The following is a 21,067-nucleotide window of genomic DNA, read 5'->3' on the forward strand; positions in this document are numbered from 1 at the left end:
GCGTATAGACATCCATGTTGTTATGCTTTTACTACCACTGACATCAATGAAAACGTTTCCCTTTGCTATACGGCGAGGCTGGTGGGATTTGATTTCACCGATCTAAGGCTTGTCCGGTGTGGGTCGGCCTCCTACATAAAGCTCTCCTTACAGGAGAAGAGCGTGCTAAGCCAATGGAACGGCCAACTGCAAAGAAGAAAAGTCATCATATGAGGAGAGGAGGAGTGACTAAAAGGGTAATTCTAGGAGTCCTCTTCATACCAAAACTTCTGAAAGGCTGTTAATAGCTGTTCTAAAGTAAGTTATAGCAGTGTTCCCCAACTCCAGTCCTCAGGGACCGCCAACAGGTCGTGTTTTCAGGATTTCCTTAGTGTTGCACAGGTCATGTAATTATTGTCGGTGCCTCAGACATTGCCACAGGTGTTCTTACCATAGGATATCCTGAAAACATGACCTGTTGGTGGTCCCTGAGGACTGGAGTTGGGGACCCCTGAGTTATAGCATTTCTAGCATTAAAAAGACAGTTTTCCGCCTTTTTTTTTTTTTTTTTTGCTCCCCTTTCTCCTGCTAGTAGTCTGTGATGCTGGCAGTCAGCTTTAGACAAAATCGGGTTCCATGTCATCGCCTATCTGCAATGTCCATTATGGAAGGGCCGTGGATCGGATGGCTTCCATTGACTTCAATAAAAGCAATCTGTGCGGATGCCACAGAAAAACGGAGCATGCTGCTGTTTTTCCTCCGCGAGTGGAAACTTCAATTAGGTTTTCTGTCGTGTGCAGGAAGAATCAGTTGTCCATAGCGTGCTATGGGTGGTATTTGCTGTGGAACCCCGGAGGCGGATGCCCGTTCCGGATTCCGCAATGCACATCCGCCCAGCAGGTGGCCTTAAGCCTCTGCTCATGCAACCAAGCATAATTGCAAAGCTCCAATTGTTTAGTATGCTGATTGTGTAGATTGTTATAGAAGTTTTAGAGGCTCCATCAATTATAGTTAACATTCGTTTTATCCTGACAAAATTGATGATACAACAAATCACTTATACAAGTTTCTATACAGTCCTTTATGACATCATGGGTCAGAGATGCTAAAAAAAAAAGTTACAAAAAAAAGTAAAGAAAATTACAGAATAAAATTAAAATATATACATAAAAAATAAAATGACCCACCGCCATAATGTGCGCCCTGTAATCCAAGGCTATACAACCTATATATGAAAAAGTCCAAAACAAAATGAGGAACCCATTTCTGTACTCTGTTTTAGCATAAATATACCGATTTTAAAAATAACTTTTACCCTTAATAAAACTGAAAAACATTAAAAAAAAGTCAGTGAAAAAAGCTATAATAAAGTAGCGCTGTTTGTCACAGAAAGAAAAAAACGCAGGAAAAAAAAGGGCAGTAAAACCACCACATGGGTAAAATCCCTAATAGGTCATTAAAGACCAAAAGACCCTAATCCTTAAGGGGTTAATATTATGACAGATCAGCTGAGCATTAACCAAGGTAGCGAGTCCATACAGTAACATCAATGCACATTTTCAATAAGAACTGGCTTTATTTATAAGACTAGAAGTACAGCGATATAACTAATTAAAACTAAATACAGTAATACCTTGGGTTAAGAGTGCCTCAGCTTTTTGACTTGCAAGCAGGCTCTCTCCCGAATTTTTGCTCTGATTTAAGAGCAAAAACTTGGGTTACGAGCCTTGCTCTCAGTGGGGCCTGCTGCCAGTGGCCCCATTGAAAACAATGACCTGCTGAAAACCTCTACAGTGATTTTTCGGGGAAGGGCTTATATTTAAAGCCCTTCCCTGAAAATCACTGCGGGGTTGCTGGCATCCTATTGCTTTCAATGGGGCAATTCCATCCCCATTGAAATCAGTGGGAGAGCTTCGCGATCCGGAACGGATTAATGGCTTTTCCATTCATTTCAATTAGGAAAATTGATTTGACTTACGAGTTTTTTGGGTTAAGAGCTCCGTCACGGAACGAATTAAACTCTTACCCCAAGGCACCACTGTATAACTAACTAAACTTAAAAAAAGGCAATATACATTGGCTTGGTCCTATAACATTATGCAGTCAGGAAGGAATTTTTTTCCTCGAAATGGACTAAATTGATATCTGCGTCGTTGGTTTTTTTTGGCTTTTCTCTGTCTCAACAAGGGGGGGGGCTGAACCAGGTGGCCAGTGCTTGATGAGGCTGAACCAGATGGACACTGTCTTCATTCAGCCTAACAAACTATGTTACTATACAACAGAAGCTGCACTTAGTCCAGTACTACAACCCCTGCGTAGGTCACCGGGACAGTAATCATTGGCAACTCAGTTTACCGGTTGGTCGCCCTCTTGTACTTACAAATACAAAGCACAACCACATAATAAGCCGTTTACGTGCAGTGCTTCACAGTAACTGCTCTACGTCACACTAGACATCTACATGCTGAAACATTCATTTGGAGATCATCAATCTTTGTGTCTTTGTTCTAAAAGTACATTTCGTAACTCTGGTTTATCTTCAAAAGGTTAAAAATATTTTTTACTACATTTCCAGGAGAATCTTATTGTATTTTATAGGTATATACCAGAATAAAGTTAATTGGACATTATTGCATAGTCTGTGTATACATTTTTTTAATGGTATTTTCATAGGGTGTTTTTATACGGAACCTCTATTGTTAATAAAAAAAAATTGAAGCCCCTGCTTGTTTATACAACATTACTGATGACATTGCAGTTCGGGGCTTGCTAATGGCTGTAATAGTCATGTGGGTAGTCAAATTACTGACTTGAGGGTCAATAGAGAGTTGTGTGTGTGTATATATATATATATATATATATATACATATATATATATATATATACACACACACACACGCACCGTATATATTCCTGGCTGCCTAAGGACACGATGGCTGATACTGTCAAAGCTGATAGTGGCATGGATATCACACAATGGAAAGAAGCAGTGCAAGACCAAAAAACATGGAGGGAGCTCGCCTTTGGGGTCACCGACAGTCATGAACAACTAAACGGCTTACAACAACATATATATACAATTCATCCCCACCACACTGTCACCAATGTAATCATTTGGTGGAAAAACCCTTTGAAAGGTCAGAATTGCACATCGTGTAAACATTAGGCAGTTGAACCACAATGAAATCCGCATCTGATATTTAGATTTCACCCATTTCAGTGGATGAAATCTGTGAAAATCTGCAGTATTTCCCCAAGAAGTAGGGCATATCTAGAATTCACTGCGGATTTTATGAAGGCAGTGAATGGGGTTTGTTAAAACCTGTTTTCTTACATTGTAATGTCTTGCGGAATTTTGATGTGCAACAAAATAAATTTGACCCAGAACTTAGAAGAAGCTGGCTAAAAATTGAGTCTGTCAGTAAGGTGTGGCAGCTGCCAAGCCACCACTTCTCTATTGTCAACACAATGCCAGTCGAACATTAAACAATATTAAAGAGTTTCCTGATACAAAACTATTGATGACCTACCCTCAGGTGTCACCTTCCCAGCAGGCACATGATGTAAAGGGGCTGAGGTCAGCAAGAAGACTCAAAGTGGCATCAGTAGTGCAGTGGCCCAGTATTGAACTGCAGCTTTCATTCACTTCAATGGGTAAGAGCTGCAGTACACCAGGCAACAGCATTACTGATAGCGTTGAGTATTTTGGATGGACGCAGCTCCTCACATAAGCTGATTTGCAGGGGTGCCTGGTGTTGGACCCCCGCCCATCTATTATTGATGACCTAGCCTCAAGATAGATCAGAGGTTCCCAAACATTTTTGCCCTGTAGATCACTGGCTATTTTTTTTGTTTTCCGTAGACACCCTGCCTGCCTAAGGTCGGCTGCACACAACTGGATTCCGCATGTGGGAGCCCTGAGCAGAATCCAACCCTGTGTCCGGTTGGCCTTTATCTTCTCCGTTTACTGCAGATGGTCCGCACGGCTCTCCGAGGTCGGTAAAATGAGTACCCAGCTTGGTGGTGAAATCACCTTGAAATCATCCTTAGCTGTAGTAAAATAATAAAAAAAATATATATACTCACCTGTCTGCTGGGGCTCAGGCACGTCTAGATGCCACTTGTTCTCCCTGCACTGCTCTGAAACTTTTCAGCAGGTGGAGATTAAAAATGCAGGGACAACAAGCGGCGGCTAGACACGCCTGAGCCCCAACTGCGGCGGACAGGGGAGTATATATTTTTTACTACAGCTAGGGATGATTTTCAGGGAAGGGCTTATATTTAAAGGCCTTTCCTGAAAATCACTGCAGGATTTGACGGCAGGCGATTGCTTTCAATGGGGCCACCGGCAGCAGCGGCGGCCCCATTGAGAGCAAGGCTCGTAACCCAAGTTTTTGCTCTTAAATCAAAGCAAAGATTCAGGAGAGAGCTTGCTCTTAAGTCAAAAAAGCTTGTAAGCTGAGGCACTCTTAACCCAAGCTATCACTATATTTTAAACCTTATGATCAGAGCAATTTTCAGTGTTCTACCCTGTGCATATGTAATGTAAAATAACTTTGAATGTGTTTTATGTATCCATGTGAATTTCAGTGTTTTGGGGACAGATAGCTATTATTGTTATAATATTGGTCCTGATAACAAGAACCCTGAACTTGGAGGGGAAGTTTATGTTTTTGGAACAGAAATATAGTATAAAATGCGAGAAGACTTTTTAATTGTACATTACAATTTCTAATTGTGCTTTCTACACTATGGAATAAGACTTGGGTGGGGGAGAGTTTATAACTCACTTGTTCCAGAATTGTGGTCTTAAAAAAGAATCATAATTCTAGTGCAATTGAAGTTTTGCACCACAAATTGCAACTTTTTGTAGTTTTAGGCCAGCACTTCATGCCAGCACAGCCTTTACTTAGACAAGGGCAAAGGCGTAACTTGAAGCTCCTGGGTCCCAATGCAAAACCTGTAACAGGGACCCAACTATAATCCTTTATTCATAGTACTGGTTTCCCTATATGGAGAAGAGAGGCCTTATGGGCCCCCTAAGGCTCCTGGGCCCGGGTGCAACCGCATCCTCAATAGTTACGCCACTGGACAAGGGTATAAACCACTGATCTACATAAATCAGCCCCTTGAAATCAAAAAGTAATGCTAAAAAAATACTCCATAATCCAGTCTAAGTAAAGTATATGTCGGTGTAAGTGCGACAAATATACTCAGAGACACGAGCCTCTTAATGTATTTGTCGCATCTGGTAGCGCCTTGTGTGGCACATTGAAATCTCCACCAGCTCTGAGTCAGAGCAGGCTTCAGCTGTAATTTATGTCAATGTGATAGGCTGCAGGTAGCCACGCCCCTAATGCCAGGCCTCAATTACTCTTTTAGGATGTGGTGGGGCTTGGCGAAAGCCCTCAAAAAGTCACAATTTGCTAATTGAGTTTTTCCCCCCCAAATGTGTCAACTTTCCTGGGTTGTTTTGGAGCGCTGCATGGCACACCAGTAAAATTGATACAGTTTTGCTGCTTCTTACATACGTATGTCTTTCTATGGACCCTTGTTCACACTCACGTATTTGTGCTGCATATTATGCATGCAATTTTTTACAGATCTCTGTAATGATCAGCCATAACTTGCCGCTGTCATGTGACATTACATCACTACAGATGAGTGGAAGCAGGACAGAAGTAATAAAATTAGGATATTTAATAGCATTTTTATTGGTAGCTCATTGGCATTGTTATGTGGTTTTATCATGGAAGACCCAGTCAGTGTGAATACTGAGCAAATATTCCATTTCTCCCAACCTCTCCTATTCTCTCCTCCTGTTAGGAGAAGCCAGCAGTGTCTAACCAACCAACACTGTCTCTGAGACCATCAGTCAGACATTACTATTCCACCATGTGCTCGGCCAGGGACATTTCGGGAAAGTCGTGCTGGTAGAGGACACCGCTACCTGTCTGCAAAAGAGCCATGCTTGCTCAAGGCAATGACCTGGATGTGATGGTGGAGCGCCGAGGGTTTCAGCTGGCATCTGAGAGCCTCTTCCTTGTCCACACTGACTTTGTATTCCAGACCAAGGTATGATTATCTCATATATCCAAACTGCACTGCAATGTGTACAGCAGACGTGGACTGCACAGACATGGACATAGATGTGTACAGTAGACATGTACCATAGACGTGGACTGTGTAGATATGGACGTAGATGTGTACAGTAGACTTGGATTGTACAGACATGGACTGTGTCGATATGGAGAGGTATACATATACAGTAGACATGGACTGTTGATATGGAGATGTATACATGTACAATAGACATGGACTGTGTACATATGGAGATGTATATGTGTACAGTAGCCGTGGACTGTGTAGCTGTGTCTAGTAGACGTGGATTGTACAGACATGGACTTGTATACGTTTACAGTAAACGTGGACTGTGTAGCTGTGTCTATTAGATGTGGACAATTAGACATGGACCCGAAGAGTTGTACAGCAGAAGTGGATTGTGTAGACACAGATTTTTTTAATAGACTGTATGGACAATACCATGTGGGCTTATATGTAGCTGTAGACAGGTCTTATAATGCAGAGGTCCCCAACTCCAGTCATCGGGGACCACCAACAGGTCATGTTTTCAGGATCTCCTATAGTAAGAACCCCTGTGGCAATGTCTGAGGCTCCGACAATAATTACATCACATGTGCAACACTGAGGAAATCCTGAAAACATGACCTGTTGGGGTCCCTGAGGACTGGAGTTGGGGAACACTGGTCTAATGAATCTACCAGGCATCACATAAGGCCTCTCCGAGCTTCTAACCAGCTGAATGGGCTCCATTAGTGGGGCAGGTAACAACCAGTTTCCTAAGGCCTCATGTCCAAGGTGAAAATCAGGCCCCCTACGGATGTCCTGCGGACATGAGGGCTGAAAATAAGAATAAATAAGAATTAACTCACCTCTCGCACGCTCCCGGATCTTCCCTTCGCCGCGGCGTCATCTTCTCTGCGTCGCGGCCGGATCTTCTTTCTTCGGCCCGGCGGATGCGGAGGGCACGTCGGTGACGTGCCCCGCGCATGCGCCGGCCCGAAGAAAAAAGAAGGGAAGAACCGGAGCGGGTGAGTAAATTCCGATTTTTGTCTTTTACTTTTTTGCCGAACGATGATTTTTAGTTCGGCATGAAATGCAATGTTCGGCAGAAGAGCAGGTAAGACGGACCTAATGCTGTGTTCTGCCCGAGGAGCACTGATTACATTGTCTCAGCTGTCAGCCCCATGGCAGAACAAAGAGAATTTATTCAGAGAACAGCAGGTGGTCTGCTCTGAATACAGCTTCCTGCAGCCCACACTCTACTAATTGGTACTTGTAGGCATTATGCCCATTAGTAGCTTATTAGCTTAATTTGCATGTAAATGAGGCTCCCTTAGCTGTACGCAGATAACAGCATGGCTTATCTGCATACAGCCCCTTTGTTCTGCCGCTAGACTGCAGCTGAAAACAATGTAATCAGCGCTCACGTAGAGAACTCAGCATGCGGTCCCTGCAATCACGAACACTGGATTTCATGCTCACATGAAATCCATCGTTTGGTAGAAAAGCAAACGATGGGAGCAGTTACACTGCACGATTATTGCTCAAAAGCCATTGATTGAACGAATTTTGAGCAATAATCGTTGCGTATAAATCAGCCTTAAGTTTGTCAGCAGCTTCAATGATGGATTTTGCGCGGATTGAAATCCATCATTAAAAGAATAGTGCACGATTGCCCACATTTACATGTAACAATTATCGCTCACTTTTAGCCGTTTGAACACATTTTGAGCGATAATTGTTGCATGTAAAAGGGCCTTTAGATAAAAGATTATATAAATTGAAGCTCATGCTAATAAAACATTCTGTCAGTCACTGAAAGAATCTATCAGATTGTCTTGTGTGCTCCTCAGGGTGTTATACTCATCTTTCATTTCCTTTGCGCTAGATTCTATGCCGCTGAGCAGTGACATCCAGTTTCTCCACTCTGAGGGCATCATCCACAGAGACCTCAAGGCTAGCAACATCCTGGTGGCCGAGACTGGACATATTAAAATCACAGATTTTGGTCTTGCTATTGAGAATATGGTTGGCGATCGAAGAGCCTACGACTATGCTGGGACCGAAGGCTACATGGGGCCAGAGGCGAGAGGAGCCAAATCTTCCTACTGGCCACTGATGTTCTGAGTGTTATCCCATTGTGTTATATGATGATAATAACTGTAATAAGGAGGCTATAGAATATTGTGGCATAAAAGATGGAACTTTTCCAGCAACTTAATAACTGTTACTTCCCTTCTTGTGGTTTTAATTGTTGTTGCACTATAAAAAGTCTGTAACTAATGGTGTATGTATACTTGACAAAGATCACTGTGTTGATCGAAACGTCGTATGTGTATGGAGTAATAAAGGAAGAAGTTTTTACTGCATCGCTGCTTGCTGCCACAAATTCTCTTCTGTTACTTCCCTTCTGGCAGATGCCGGCTGTGGAGTACAACTGCGGAGTCAACTGGTATTCATTTGTCATTGAATGGGTCATCTATATATATATAAAATTGAATGAATGACTGACTGACTGACTGTCTGTTTGTCCTTTATGCGCTACTACACCATTCATCCGATCGCCATGAAACTTTGGGAAGTTGTTGAGTACACTCCTGGGAAGATTATAGGCATAGTACAACTATGCTATGATAAATAGCGCATGTGCGAGCGTCGTCGACAGATACGACCCCCCCCCCCCCCACATAGATCGTTCGATTTCCATCATTGCCACTAATTCTCTCACTTTCCAATGTCATAGAAACTTGAAATTTGGCACGAGCATTGATTATGTCATAAATAGGAAAAGTTAATGGGTCCCAACTCGATTATTCAGTTCTAGCGCAAAAGAACTAGCGTCCAAATTTTATGTACGGAATCTAATTCTCTCTCTTCCCAATGTCGTAGAAACTTGAAATTTGGCACAAGCATTAATAATGTCATAAATAGGAAAAGTTCAAGGGTCCCAATTCCAATATTCAATTCTAAGCGCCAAAGAATTAGCGTCCAAATTTTACGTACGGAATCTAATTTTCTCTCTTTCCAATGTCATAGAAACTTGAAATTTGGCAAGAGCATTGATTATGTCATAAATAGGAAAAGTTAATGGGTCCCAACTCGATTATTTAATTCTAAGCGCCAAAGAATTAGCGTCCAAATTTTACGTACGGAATCTAATTCTCTCCCTTCCCAATGTAATTTGGCACGAGCATTGATAATATCATAAATAGGAAAAGTTAATGAGTCCCAACCAGATTATTCAATTCTAAGCGCCAAAGAATTAGCGTCCAAATTTTACGTACGGAATCTAATTCTCTTACTTCCCAGTGTCATAGAAACTTGAAATTTAGCACGAGCATTGATTATGTCATAAATAGGAAAAGTTCAAGGGTCCCAACTCGATTATTAAATTCTAAGTGCCAAAGAATTAGCGTCCAAATTTTATGTACGGAATCTAATTTTCTCACTTCCAATATCATAGAAACTTGAAATTTGGCACGAGCATTGATTATGTCATAAATAGTAAAAGATAATGGGTCACAACTCGATTATTCAATTCTAAGCGCCAAAGAATTAGCGTCCAAATTGTACGTACGGAATCTAATTTTCTCACTTCCCAATGTCATAGAAACTTGAAATTTGGCACAAGCATTGATTAGGTCATAAATAGGAAAAGCTAATGGGTCACAACTCGATTATTAAATTCTAAGCACAAAAGAATTAGCGTCCAAATTTTATGTAAGGAATCTAATTCTCTCACTTCCTGATGTCATCTTTATATAAAAACGAATGCATATATGTCTGTCTTCGCAGCAACGCGCGCCGGGTAAGCTAGTCTATATGTATAAAATTGAATGTATGTCTGTCTGTGTGTCTGTCTGTTTGTCCTTTATGCGCTACTACACCATTCATCCGATCGCCATGAAACTTTGGGAAGTTGTTGAGTACACTCCTGGGAAGATTATGGGCATAGTACATTTATGCTATGATAAATGGCGCGCGTGCGAGCGTCGACAGTTACGTCCCCCCCCCCCACATAGATCGTTTGATTTCCATTATTGCCACTAATTCTCTCACTTCCCAATGTTGTAGAAACATGAAATTTGGCACAGGCATTGATTATGTCATAAATAGGAAAACCTAATAGGTCCCAACTCGATTACTCAATTCTAAGCGCAAAAGAATTAGCGTCCAAATTTTACGTACGGAATCTAATTTTCTCACTTCCCAATGTCATAGAAACTTGAAATTTGGCACGAGCATTGATTATGTCATAAATAGGAAAAGTTAATAGGTCCCAACTCGATTATTCAATTCTAAGCGCCAAAGAATTAGCGTCCAAATTTTACGTACGGAATCTAATTTTCTCTCTTCCCAATGTCATAGAAACTTGAAATTTGGCACGAGCATTGATTATGTCAAAAATAGGAAAAGTTAATGGGTCCCAACTCGATTATTCAATTCTAAGGGCAAAAGAATTAGCGTCCAAATTTTACGTATGGAATCTAATTCTCTCACTTCCTGATGTCATCTATATATATAAAAAGGAATGTATGTCTGTCTGTCCTTTTTGCGCTACACCACCATTCATCTAATCGCCATGAAACTTTGGGAAGTTGTTTAGTACACTCCTGGGAAGATTACTGGCATAGTACATCTATCCTACGATAGGTGGCATGCGTGCGAGCATCGTCGACAGTTATGCCCCCCAGACAAAGATCGTTTGATTTCCATCTCAAGAACAAAAGCAAAAGGCATTACGAGCAACGGGATGCGTGTTCAACTACAAAATGATGCATCCGTGGAACGTTTCGCAAGACAATTGCTGGATATTGAGAATGCTGAGGTAAAATGAAAGCTGTGCTGCGATTGGTTGCTATTTCTTATACTGCTGAGGTAACATGAAAGCTGTGCTGTGATTGGTTGCTATATATTATACTGCTGATGCAACATGAAACCTGTGCTGTGATTGGTTGCTATATATTATACTGCTAAGGTAACATGAAAGCTGTGCTGTGATTGGTTGCTATATATTATACTGCTGAGGTAACATGAAAGCTGTGCTGTGATTGGTTGCTATATATTATACTGCTGAGGTAACATGAAAGCTGCTGTGCTGTGATTGGTTGTTATATATTATACCGCTGAGGTCACTTGAAAGCTGCTGTGCTGTGATTGGTTGTTATATATTATATCGCTGAGGTCACTTGAAAGCTGCGCTGTGATTGGTTGTTATCTAGATATATAAAAACGAATGTATGTATGTATGTATGTCTGTCTTTTATGCATTACTACACTAGATATATAAAAACGAATGTATGTATGTCTGTCTTCGCAGCAACGCGCGACGGGTAAGCTAGTCATTAATAAAAATGGTTACCAGTGAGCATGAATACTATCCACAACTCTTTGACGCCTTGATGAGGCATGCTGACACATTGAAGACCTCACAATGCAGGTCAGTGTGTGGGCTCCGTCACACGGGTGCCGATCCACACGTGTTTCTGCATTAGATGGCCGCACCGCGTGCGGACAACTCTCTGCATGACCGGCTCCACTGCCGGCCATGTGTTCTTTCTTGTCCACACTTGCAGTGCAGAGGTCTTATTGTGCAGAAACATGGGTGGATCAGCGCCCGTGTGACTGAGCCCTGTTTCTGCTATCCGTTATTTATATTGTAGATATAGGTCAACGTAACTGGACAGGGCAAAAAATCCCAAATAAACCAAATTTTACTTAACCCCATAATGACCACTCAGTGGGCAGTTGCAGGTGGTGTATGGAGCAGAATCAGGAACTGATTAATCTCCAAATCCAGCGGGTGCTGGCTGTTTCTGACAGCTGACACCCACATGCAATAGCTGCAATCGATGCTAGCACCGATTATGACCTTTGACTGTTTAGATGCCACTGTCAAAGATCATAACTCCCCTAAGAAGCTAGTCCTCTGATGCCCCATCAGCCCCCAACACAATTGCAGGGTGCTGATGACTTGACATGGCAGTCTGGAGCCTGGCAAAGGCTCCTAGGTCTGCCATGTATAGCAGTCTGAGCTCTGCCTATGGCGGGTGCGCAGCAAACAGAGCGGGACAAGTAGTGGGTGGGCAGCATGCAGAGCGAAACAAGAGGCCGGTGGGCAGCATGGATAGGGGGACAAGTAGTGGATGGACAGTATACAGAGCCAGACAAGTCAACCAAAGCAGCACTGCTTCATAGATCTAATGACATTATATGAGGCAGCCTGGGGGGAGTTATTGATGTAGAAGGGACTTGTTTGTGTATAAGAAAAGACCTGTCAGTCGAGGCGATGCAGGAGGCAATAGGCCCCGTCCCCATGACTCCAAACCGCATTCTCTATGTCAGTCTGTTAGTGTAGGGTCCCATCTATATAAGGTCGCCTTGACATTACAGATGGGCTCACATATTTTGATCAAAATGTGTGCTAAGAACCTAGTATGTTAATGCAGTTAGCAAATATAACAGTTGTACCATTTTGCTTCATATATTAAGGGAACCAGTCACCAGCTTCCTGCTGCACAAACCACAGGCAACATGGAGCTGGGACAGCTATGCTTATTCCTCCTGTGTAGGTATTATTCTGAAATGCTGCAGAATGTCAGAATATACACCCTTTGGAGTTTGACTGGGAATAAAGCTTTGAGGCAGCCTGCAACAACCTTTCCCAACCCACAGTATGAAGAGTGGCAGCTCTCTCCCTATACACACTCATTGCATGTCCTATCCATCTCACAAGGTCAATGTGCGGGCCATCGGCATAGTGAAAAGCACATGGACAGGTTTCCGTGTGATGTGAGTTGCGCCCGAATCTCTCAAGCACCAACTTCCACACATGGTAAGGATGTGATCATAGATAGTGGATGTGGTGCAGAGATGCAAAACTCCACCAAAATCCACAGCAGACTTCACTCCTTTAATTGAGAGGTTGAAATCTGCTGAGGTGCGTGAATTTTGACACAGATTTTGGTGTGGACCTGAACCAATATACGCCATGTGTGAATGCAGCCTAAGAGTCGATGTTCTGTCCGAGAATTCGGAAGCAAAATAAAATTATTAATTGGGTGTGGTGGTTTTCTCCATAAACTTATCTATAGGACTTTAAAAATGTCATATGATGCCCCGTAATCGTTACATTGTTCATTCCTCTTCACAGGTCCCCGTCCATACGTGGTTATGAGTCATGTACATGGATGTTGTATATTAAATCACAATTTGACATAGTTAAAAAGGTTTGTCTGCGCTTTTTTTCTACTGATGACCTACCCTCTGGATAGGTCACCAGTAGTTGATGGATGGAGGTCTCCTGGTCAGGACGCCCATCCATCAGCGGACAACAGAGGAAATGCAGACACAGACTTCACTCCCATTGCAATCAATGGGAGCACCACGGTACTACGACACTTCCTGCTTCTCAGGACTGGATGTGACGTTATGACCAGCAGAGAATCGTAGTAGCCTGGTGCTCCCATTAATTTCAATAGGAATGAAGACGGTGCCGAGACTTTCTGCGGTGACTGCTGACGACAACGTACAGCCCACTACACTGGACAATGGGCCAGACAATCAGCTGATGGACAGGGGGTCCCGAGTGGCAGACCTCTGTCCATCAACTAGTGATGACCTATCTAAAGGTAGGTCATCAGTTAAATTTCATCTGATGGAAAACTACAACTACTACTCCCATCATACTCAATACAGACAGTGCATGCTAGGTGTTGTAGTTTAACAAACAGTTTGATGATTGAGAACTTCTTACACCAGCTGATAACACTGGTCAACAGTGAAAATCTTTCCGGCTTGCAAACAGGTATTCATCATGGAAGAAACGAAAATCACATTGAAAACTTTTGAGTTAGCTCTTAGATGTAGCCCATTTAAAGGGGTTGTCCCGCGCCGAAACGTTTTGTTTTTTTTTCAAACCCCCCCCCCCCCCCCCCGTTCGGCACGAGACAACCCCGATGCAGGGGTTAAAAAAGAACACCGGAGAGCGCTTACCTGAATCCCCACGCTCCGGTGACTTCATACTTACCTGCGGAAGATGGCTGCCGGGATCTTCACCCTCCGTGGACCGCAGCTCTTCTGTGCGGTCCATTGCCGATTCCAGCCTCCTGATTGGCTGGAATCGGCACGTGACGGGGCGGAGCTACACGGAGCCCCATTGAAGAAAGCAGAAGACCCGGACTGCGTAAGCGCGGCTAATTTGGCCATCAGACGGCGAAAATTAGTCGGCTCCATGGAAACGAGGACGCTAGCAACGGAGCAGGTAAGTGAAAAACTTTTTATAACTTCTGTATGGCTGATAATTAATGCACAATGTACATTACAAAGTGCATTAATATGGCCATACAGAAGTGTATAGACCCACTTGCTGCCGCGGGACAACCCCTTTAAGTTAACTATATGTACCTTTATTCAGATCCACAAGGTTAGAACTCATCTAACAGTGGGACAGTTGGGATAGGTCTGCTCACTACAAGATAGAAGTCTGGCCCTCAAGGGAAAATCTCTCCCCGGAGAGAAAAATGTCTACCATGATCCTCTGGTAGAAAGAAACATTATTTTGCCCCCTCTACACAAAACTTGGACTTGTGAAGAACTTTGTAAAGGGGATGAACCGGGGTGGAATAGCTTTTCAGTACCTCAGAAGACGATTTCCACAGCTTAGTGATGCTAAAGTGAAAAAAGGCATCTTCATTGGCCCGCAGATTCGTCATCTTCTTAAAGATAAAACTTTGAGAAAGTTCTTCAGGGTCATGGGAAAGCAGCATAGGAGGCATTAAAGATGTTGTGCATGGCTTCCTGGCAAATCGTAGAGTTTACAACTAGTTTGGGATTGTGAATAAACTTCTAGAACCGTACCATCGATTAGGTTGCAACATGTCACTCAAAACCCATCTCCTACATTCTCACCCGGACTACTTCTCTTGACAACTGTGGTGCCGTGAGTGCCGAACATGGGGAGCGATTCCATCAGAATATATCAAAAATGGAACGAAGGTATCAGGGAAAATGGAAGCTTCTCTGCTTGCGGATGACAGTTGGACGGTTGGACATCGATTAGGTTGCAACATGTCACTCAAAACCCATCTCCTACATTCTCACCTGGACTTCTTCTCTTTTTTTTTAATTAAAGTATTTTTTATTAAACTTTTTCACCTTTTGCATATTTTAAAACATTTTTTTTAACAAATCTTTGGTTTCCCCTCCCTCCCTCCCCCTCTCACCCACCCCCTTCCCCTCTCACCCACCCCCTTCCCCTCACCCCCCTCCCTCCCCCATCCCCCCTAAGATCTCTCTCTCAACGTTCTGTTCTTTGGGTAAACTGTCTCTGAATGAACACAGTGTTGTGTTGTAAACAATAATAACAGTTCATGTAACGTATATTTGTTTTCTTCTTTGGTCTTCGTGTTGCTTATCTTCTTGCTGTTTTCTTTTATTGATTCAGGGTTAGATTTTTTGTTGCATTCGAGGGGGGGTCATATTTCTTTTGCCCGTTGCCCGGTCTCTCTCTCTCCAATCCCTCCTTTCTTAACTTTTCCCTATTACTCCTTACCACTTTATTTTATTGTATATCGAGTCTGTAATTTGTTCTACATTTCCCAATAAACTTTATATATATCCATTACATACGTTGTTATGTCTTAGTAAATCCCCGGTTTACTGGTGCCTCCCCACACGGCTCACCACTCCCTATGTATTTGATCCAACATTACTGCTCTGGGCGTGTATCCATCTCAGCCATATGTCCTGATATTTTTGACTGGTCTTACGCTTAGTGTAAATACTCCTTTCCCACGGTAAAATTTGGTTGACCTTATTTTTGAATTCTCCCAGCGTGGGTGGTTCTTCGTCCAACCAGCGCTGGGCTATTGTTTTTCTGGCTATATACAATAGTCTGGCTACCGCTAGTTTTTCATGATCATCTAATGTTAGATCCTGTATGTATCCCAGAATGCACACGTATGGTGTAAAGTCCATACGTATGCCAAATGCCGCGTTAATTGCATTTCTTATTCCCATCCAATATCTGTGCAATTTCGGACAACGCCATAGCATGTGGATTAGGTCCGCCGTGTGGGTTTTGCACCTTACACATATCGGGGAGGTTCTCATTCCTATATTGTGTAAGAAGGCCGGGGTGCGGTACACTCTGTGTATTAGAAATATTTGTGAGACTCTGTGTGATTGGCTCAGAGACAGCTTGGGTGTCATTTGTAGGATTTCCTCCCAGTGCGACTCCTCAATGGGCCCTATGTCTGCCTCCCATTTTGCTCTTGTTGATAACAGGTTGTGTGCATTGACCGTGTCCTGTATATGGGAATATAGTACAGATATTTTCCCCGCTGTGGTGGTGGCTTTTCCTATTATGTCCGCTACTATATTTATTACCATTGTTATTTCCGCCGTGTTTTTTTCCGCTTGTATAGCGTGTCTAAGTTGCAGATATTTGTAAAAGTCACTATTGGGGATGTCGTGGTTTTGCCTTAACTGCTCGAAGGTTTTTAGTTCCCCCCCCTCCAGTATCTGGTCCATTCTCCTAACTCCCCTGTCTTTCCACCCTTGGAATCCTTTTAGCTTGTTGATTTCTGGCAGGTGCGGGTTATTCCATATGGGGGTATGTTGTGTGCAGTTTTTTATATCAAGCATGTTTCTGGTCTTCCACCATATTTTATGTATCAATAATAGCGTGGGGGCACTTTGACCGTTTTTTTTAAACGCTCCACGTTCCAGGGTTTCAAACAAATGTGATCCGTTAAAGAGATTTTTAAGGATTCTGAAACTAGCGTCGTGTGTTTCTTCTGTCTCCCATCCCCTGAGATGTTGCAGCTGGGAGGCCATGAAGTACGAGAACGGATTGGGCAAGGCTAATCCTCCCTTTTCTTTTGAATTGTATAGCAGTTCTAATTTTATCCTAGGTGTCTTCCCTCCCCATATGAGTTCTCTAAACAGTCCCTTGGCCTTGTGGAAAAATTTTTGTGTTATCCAGTGTGGGGAGTTGTGTATTAGATACAGTAATTGGGGCATCCATATCATTTTTATAAGATTCACTCTTCCTATGATTGTCATGGGTAGTTTTTTCCATATGTGAAGTTTTTGTTTCCATTTTTCCATAAGTGGTTCCAGGTTTATTTTCCCGTACTCACTAACCTTTTTCGTAATTTTAACTCCCAGATATTTAATTGTTGGGGTGCATTTCAGGGTTAATTCTCTGTTGGCAACTTGCATGTCTGGGGTGTCTATTGATAGTATTTCGGATTTGGTCCAATTGATAGCGAGTCCTGAGAAGGCTCCAAATTCTTTTATTGTTTGCATCGTGGTTTCTAAAGATTTTTCCCTGTCCCCTAAAAATAATAACATGTCGTCTGCATGCAAAGCGATTTTCTCCTCCATGTTTCCTCTTATGAATCCCACTATTTCCTGGTGTGACCGAATTTTGCATGCTAGGGGCTCTATTGCAAGTGCAAACAGGAGTGGCGATAGTGGGCATCCCTGCCTTGTCCCTCTGTGTAGTGGGAATGTTTCTGATGACCCCCCGTTGATGGACACATCCGCCTCCGCTCTAGCATATAGGAGTTTTACTCGTCTCACAAATATTGGGCCACAGCCCATTTTTTCTAGTACCTTCCACAGGTATTGCCACTCAACGCTATCAAACGCCTTGGCCGCGTCCAGTGAGCATATGATTCTGTCTCCGGTATTATCTACGGGTATTTGTAGGTTCAGAAATACTCTACGGATGTTCGTTGCCGTTGATCTTGCTGGTATAAATCCACTCTGGTCTGGATGCACCAAGGTGGATGCCACTTGTGATAGCCGCTTGGCTAAAACTTTTGCTATAATTTTGACATCCGCGTTTAACAGCGATATCGGCCTATATGAGTCCACCAACAGGGGGTCCTTTTCTGGTTTTAACAGAATTATTATTTTTGCTTTTCGCATTGTTTGTGGTAGTTCCCCTTCCTTTTCCGCCCCCGCCAATGTCTCCAGGAGTTGTGGTAGTAAAGTGTCTGCATGTTGTTTGTAAAATTCTATTGGGAGACCATCCTCCCCTGGGGCCTTGTTATTTTGCATATCTTTTACTGCCTCTTGCATCTCCCCCAAGTCTATTGGTGCATCTAGAAACTCTCTCTGTTCCTCCGTCAATTTATGTGTTCTTATATCTGCCAAGTATTCCTCGATTTGTTCTACCGTTTTTTCCAGTTTCGAAGAATACAGAGAGGAGTAAAATTCCCGTGCAATCTCTCTTATGGATGTTGCGTCCCTGACTATCTCGCCTTGTGCGTCTTTTAGTTCAATGATGTATGTGGGGCTGGTTTGTGCTCGGGCTATAACTGCCAGCATATGTCCCGTTTTTTCTCCCTCCTCATAATATGTCTGTTTCCTGAACCCATTTTTAGTGGCTGCCGTTTCTAGGACGTATTTATTAAGGGCCTCTTGGGCCTGTTTCCATAGGTTGAGTGTTGTTATAGTTTTCTCTTTTATGTAATTTTCTTCTGATTCTTTTAGTTTGTCTCGTATTTTTTGCCCTCTTTCTCTATGTCCTTTTTTTGCCTGTGTGATTTGCTGTATGTATACCCCCCTCATATATGCCTTCATGGCCTCCCAGCAAATCGTCATACTTGTGGTATCCTTATTTAATATGAAGTATTCCTCTAGTGTTTTTTTCACTATTTCCTTGTTTAATATGTTTAGCCAGTGCGAGTTCAGATTCCATCTTTTTTGGGAATGACTCACAGTGTTACTGTGCTGTATGTCCAGACGTAGGATGGAGTGGTCAGAAACAACTCTTGGTAGATATTCTATCGAGGTTATATCTCTATATATCTGAATATTCCCTACCGCTAGGTCTATTCTAGATAAGCATTGGTATGTGGATGAGTAGCAGGAGTATTGTTTGTTTGTGGGGTGCCGTGTTCTCCATATGTCTATCAATGATATCTCGTTTATTAGTTTACCTAGTGGTGTCAGGTTCCTTTCTTCGTTTGCGTTTCCTGCCCTTAGTCTGTCCTGTGCAGGGTTAATGACCGAATTAAAGTCGCCTATGATAAGGACTGGAATGTCCGGTTTATCTGTTATGAAACCTATAACTTGCCTCATTATCATGTTATTATATGGTGGCGGGATATATACTGAAGCTATAATGCATGTGTAGTTGTAGATTCTGCAGTGTAGGCATATAAAGCGGCCTTCTGGGTCAATTTTTCGTGAGAGACATTTAAACGGTATATTTCTGTGTATCACTATGCTGACCCCCCTGGAATACCTCGTGTGTGTGGAGTGGAAGCTCTGACCCATCCCCCCTATTTTGAACGTGTCCGTATTTTCTTTTGATAAATGTGTTTCCTGCAAGCATATAATAGCCGGGCCTTGTTCCTTGATGACTTGCAGTACTGCTGATCGTTTTGTCTAGTCACTCATACCTCTCACGTTCCACGATACGACCCTTATCCTACTACCCATTTTCCTTGTTTTTTGTTTTCCGCAGGGTTATTATTTTCTGGGCGCCTCCACCCCTTTTTGTTTTTATGAGTGAGACGCACTGGGAGGGTCCCCATCTCTGTATTTGTGTCTCGCCCGTGTCGCCCCGTATATGTGTATGTGTATTACTGTTTGTTCTCCGCATAGGGCTTCTCCAGTAACATTTTGGTTTGGTCCCCCACATCCCCCAGTACAGACATTTATCCACATTTACTATACATATTTTCGTTATTTGCAACACATTTATCATTTGTACATTTACGTTGACATTTCTTCCCCTTATCCCACCCTGAATCATTTTTCTATCGTTTAACCTTATCCCTTTTAACTGTATCTTATCTAATATTCCCCTAATATGCGAGAGAGAGACCAAACAACAGACACCCCCAACATTTAACTCACTGATCCGTTGTCTCATCGGATCGGGGTACCAGTCCTCCATTCTCCTACGCGATGCATCCTGTCGTCCCAGGAGCTCCTTTCAGAAATTTTCGGTTCCCTTTGCATGAACGTTTCTTTAGGTGCAGCCTCTTCATGGTGTCTTGCGCGGCGATCTTCCCCTCCGAATCTGTTCTTCATTTTGATCTATCCAGGCACCTGCATCTTTTGGGTTTTCAAAGAATTGTGTCGTGCCCAGCGCCGCCACTCTCAGTTTAGCCGGGTACAGCATCCCGTAGGGCACTTGTAGGTTTCGCAGTCGTCTTTTTATTTCTACAAATGTTGCTCGCTTCTTTTGTATTTCCGTGGAGAAATCTGGATAGAAGGAGACTTTCACGCCATTATATTGGATTTCACCCTTTTCGCGGGCCTTTTGGAGTATGGTATCACGGTCTCTGTAATGCAGTACTTTGATGAGTATCGGTCTGGCTGGAGCCCCCGGGGGGAGGGGTCGTGTCGGTACACGGTGGGCTCTTTCGACTGCAAACATTGCAGTTAGAGTGTTTCTTCCGAACAGTTCGGGCAGCCATGTTTCAAAAAATTCTGCAGGGTTTCTTCCTTCCGTCTTTTCTGGGAGGCCCACAATTCTCACGTTGTTCCTTCTTGACCTATTTTCTAGGTCGTCTACTTTATTCTGTAGATATTGTATGTCATGCAGATTTTTTTCCACGTCTCGTTGCATCGGCTGTATTGCGTCTTCTACGTCGCTTATACGTTGTTCAGTTTCTGTCAGACGCTCTGATATTTTCCTCATATCTTGCCGTAGCAGGTTTACATTACTTTGCATCGCCCCCATCTGCATATTAAGGTTGTTCAGTGATGCGTTGCCTTTAGTGATTTCGCTGAATATTTCTTTCAACGTAGGCTCCCTGGCGCACCTTTCGTCCTCCTGCCTTTGATCTTTTTTGGCGGCATCTTCTGCACTTTGGGAGGTGTCTCGTATAGTGCTTTCTGAGGTGTCTGCGTGATTTGCGCTGTGCGTGCATATGCCTGGGCTGCTTGCATTATTCATGCTGTCTTCTGTGTAGTGTTCGTCTGGATTGACACTGTTTGCACCTTTATTTTTGTAGTTGGGGTTGTCTGCCTG

Source organism: Eleutherodactylus coqui, chromosome 1 (assembly GCF_035609145.1).
Source record: "Eleutherodactylus coqui strain aEleCoq1 chromosome 1, aEleCoq1.hap1, whole genome shotgun sequence".
Classification (NCBI taxonomy): domain Eukaryota; kingdom Metazoa; phylum Chordata; class Amphibia; order Anura; family Eleutherodactylidae; genus Eleutherodactylus; species Eleutherodactylus coqui.